Source organism: Miscanthus floridulus, chromosome 2 (assembly GCF_019320115.1).
Source record: "Miscanthus floridulus cultivar M001 chromosome 2, ASM1932011v1, whole genome shotgun sequence".
In the NCBI taxonomy this organism is placed as follows: Eukaryota; Viridiplantae; Streptophyta; class Magnoliopsida; order Poales; family Poaceae; genus Miscanthus; species Miscanthus floridulus.
In genome coordinates this window covers 107,576,836-107,581,318 of record NC_089581.1, presented here as the reverse complement: position 1 = coordinate 107,581,318, position 4,483 = coordinate 107,576,836, and positions in this window count along the sequence as shown.

The window sequence follows — 4,483 nt, the reverse complement described above, 5'->3', positions numbered from 1 at the left end:
CGACGACCCTAATGTCGAGACACCCGAGCTTCGTCTTGAGCCTATACTAGGCTCAAACTCCACGATGAGTAACATGCATGTTGTTTTTTACTCGTTGTTTAACACCTTCCGCTGACTCTCCAGAGGGACCCTATTGTCCCCACCGCGACCGTCGTGCTGACCGGTTCCCCTATGGCTTTGCGTCCCCTACGGACGCGTACGCTCAGGGGCTCCGAATGATGCTGATGCCGCCCCCTCTCACATAAGAATTTGTGGGGATGGCGGGCTATGCTCTCGCCTCCTTTCATGACCTCATGGATGATGAGGTCAACAACAACGGCTCTAGCGTCGACGACATCGTGGCACCTGGCCACCCTCTGTCCTAGGAGTGCACTATGGCGGACGCTCTAGGATAGCCACCGGTGGTAGCGGAGTCTCTACAGACTCACACCCCTTCGGACCCTCGTGCGGAGGCCCTCGCGCGTGCGCAGAAGCACGACGAGGAGTTACGACAAAGGCAGCAGAGCCAGCCGCCACCTATGCTGGCGCGCTCGATGTAGCACGCTGTGCCATACGTGTGTAACCCGGTGAGCGGCGCCTAGGGTCATGCCCGTCAGGTCCAGCGCAACATCCTGGATGGAGGGAATGACCCCCCTCAATTTGCTCGAGCTGGCCAGAACATTACTGCTATGGCAATGCTTTTGCATGGCCTCCCTGAGCCGGCCAACCCCTAGGAGCAAGCAATCCACCGAAACCTCTAGGCGCTAGTGGAGACCACCGCCATTCAACTAGACAGGAGAGCTCCGCAGTCGCTGACACCGGCTCGAGGCCTCTTACCCAACCGAAGACTAGGGCTCCACTAGTCGAATCGCTTCGTCCACTCACCACTGTTGTTGCCGTGGGTGGGGCAGGAGGCCACGGCTGCCCCACTAGCCTGACCCGACGCTCAGCTCCACACCGACCACCTATGCGCAAGCGCCTTAGGCCAAACAGTGACCCTCGCTAGCATCATTAACAATCGATGCCAAGTCCGGCATGATGATGACGCCTATCAAGTGGCGGCGAGAACAAGCGATACAGGCCCTGGCCTGACCATCGAGGAGTGTAGGGGACATGCACCCTAGGCATGGTGGCTGACCAAATGGCCAGAGCCCTAGCCCGAATGGCCCTGGGGCCATGGGCCTTTTGTCATCGCATACAGAGAGCGCCATTCCCATAGCGCTTCCGACCACCCACCAACATTTCTAGGTACACCAGGGAAATGAACCTCGGTATGTGGCTCAAAGACTTCCAGCTCGCCTGCTAAGCCAGTGGAGTGGATGATAAACACTTCATCATTCAGTATCTCCCCATCTACATGGGGGAGCATGTTCGAGCATGGCTCGAATTCCTCCCGCTCAATAGGATCCACAACTAGGTGGATCTCAAGAGGGTCTTTGTCAGAAATTTCCAGGGGACATATGTCCATTATGGAAATTCCTAGGACCTCAAGAGCTGTCAGCAGGACCCCGATGAGTCCCTATGGGATTACATCCATAGGTTCTCAAAACGGTGCATTTCCCTTCCTGATGTTGTCGACACTGACATCATCAACGCATTCCTCTCTAGGACAACCTGCAAATCTTTGATCCACAAGCTCGGCTATCTGAAGCCCCATACCACCTATGACCTGCTCGACATCACCACAAACCACGCCTCCAGCGTGGAGGCGATCGGGGTGGTCTTCAGTGATGGCCGGGACAAGGGCAAGGCCAAGCGCGAGGGCCAAGGCGAAGATCCCTCCACGCAAAGGGACAAGAAGAACAAGAAGGATCGGCACCTAACCGGCCAACCCCACTTTGGTCGTCGTAGCTGATCATGCTGGCAAGTAGCCCCAGCAAGGGCCAGCCCATCCACTTCGACAAGCTGTAACACCCTCGGTGTTACATTGTATAGTTTTTGCTAAAATACTGCATGAGCATCATACTTGTGTGTAAATGTGTGTAATATAGGGTATAAATCAAGGTATGACACTTGAAATGTTCATCTAAAACAAGAAACAAATGCTACATTTCATGTCACTTTATATCGTTAGTATTCTAAGTGAATTTTTATCGAACAAAAATGCTATAGAACCCTTACGCGAAACTTTGATAAAGTTCATAGTATGAACTTCGTAGGCGACAAAAAAATACATGTGGTCGAGGATGGGGTTCGCTAGCTAGTATATCAAGTAGCTTGGAAAAGGAATTCGACGTGAAACCGTTTTAATCTTAGTCATTTCGTGTAAGTTTGAAAATGGGTCGACGAAGCCATGTTCGACAATTTTTGTAGAATGATCGGGTTAAGAAGTGGCAAGACATTTTGGCTTAGTTCGATAGCCCTATGTACCCTCTTGAGGATAGAATGGCTGATTTGGCTTTCGGATCATCGAATTGGTTGTTGTTGTAGCTTTAAAAAGCGTGCACAAGACGTTTTCCACCTCTGGGCATGGTCACCGCCTCTGTTCGGCCTGGCACCGCTGCACGGGCCTACCCAGCACGCGCTGCCACACTGGCCATGTGGACCCTACGCTGCTGGCCATGGCCTCCTACCACCATGCTCTATCGTAGCTCGTGCACGCCGCACACGCCCAGTCGTGCTGCTCGCCCATTATCGCCACGTGTTGGCCGTTCAGCCTTCGCTGCCGCCCGGTCCACACCACTGTTGTGCGCCTAGCTCATGACTTATGCACACACGTGCGCACTAGGGTCTAGCAGGCCTAGATGCTCTACCTCCTCCATCATGTTCGCCTGTGTCACTGCCTGCCATCGCATCTGCCTGTGTGTTTGGCTCGTCCAAACTGGTGTCGCCTTCACCGCCTGCACAACTACTGCTCCCATTGATGTTGCGGGCTACACGCGCATGGGTTGGCCCCGCCGGCCCTCGTCTTCATGGTTGCGCATGTGGACACACCACGTTTTCCCATCGCATCGCCTGGAGGGTCGACGGAGCAGTCATGCCACGCTAAGGCCTAACTCACTGAGCCGGTCCCCTCTTGCATTTGCCCATGTTTAGAGAATGAGTGGGGGTACAACATCGTGCCTAACTTGCCCTAGGGCGGTAGTACGATGTCAGGCACCAATTGAAGCTTTCGCCGTCACCATCATCACCATTAAGCCGAACATAATCGCCCCTCAAATTGGCCGTGTGTAGTCCATCCCTTTCCAATTCACCGTGCGCCCAAATAGCTAGAGTAGTTAGCTTTCGATTGGAGTCATCTCGACAGGGCTTCTTTCCTATGGTGTGGTAATGGGGAGAAATTTTCCCCTTGGCGGTCCGCCAAGGCTGGCGAGGCTGAGCGCTCAGCCGAGGCGATGCTCCTTGCTCTTGTGTCTCATTCAAGTAGGGCTGTTGCCTCTCCTTGACTCGTTTGCCTCGCTCATGCAGTGGCTCCGCCGACGGGGTAGTAGGGTGCACTAGGACTGCCTTCACCGTGGCCGGCGTGAACTAGGAGCAACCTCGCTGCATGCTGGCTAGCCCATTGCCGTTCCTCACGACTTTGCCCAACCCATCCATCACATCTCTAGGTGAGGCCCTCTTGCTCCTAGGATAGGCGGTTGAGACAATTAGTGGCTAGGTCGCCTAGAGCACGTTAGCGGCCACCGACAAGCTAGCTTAGATGCCGTTCCTATGGCCAGCTCGGTTGGGCATGGTACTGATTCAATTAGGGTTCAAGGTGGTTACTCTTAGCCTGTAGATGGTTATCGGGTAGCAGTAGAGGCATGGTGTTAGGTGAGTTCACCGGCGTCGGGTTGCCATGGTTAGACCTCGCCGTAGCGCATGGCCATGCCTACGTGATGCGCCATTCTTGGCGTTTGTTACCTCAATATGTTGCACGTTGCATGTAGAGGCTCATGGGGGTGCTGGTTGGGGCCAAAGAGGTCTGTGCTCGCTAATGTTTGGCCGGCAAGGCCACGACCTCTGTTCGTCCAGCCAGGGACTTTGTAAAGCGTGAATCCAAATAGAAGTAGGGTCCTAGATGTGAAGCCAGTGACTCATTTAAATAGTGCTCGGGTTAGCTTCACGAATAGGAGAAAGAATGAGGACTCATTTGCAAAAGCGCCAGCCGCGCGTGGGTCTTCCCACTCTGGGCCACTGTCGCGGGCATGGGCTGCCACATGGACCACGCTAGTGCGCGCGTGGGTCGCGGTGGTGGGCTAAGCCGCGTCGCGAGTTGGGCTACGCAATAGAATTCATTTTTCAATTCTCTAGTGAATTACAAATGTTTATTCAATATAATTTCTGGCTGAACTTTGATAAATTGTAGTAAATTGTGTAGTTATCGAAAAATAGTGAAACCAAGTTTGTTAGGTTTACAAAAATACCATCTATCTGTTAGTGTAGTTAAATTATAGTTAGCTATGATAATGGTAGGTTCATAAATTCAAACTAGAGAAGCTTAGTATTATGTAGATTAATAATTGTAGGAATTTTTGTGGTAAATTGATGATAGCTATAGCTATGAAAATTTTACAGTAGGCTC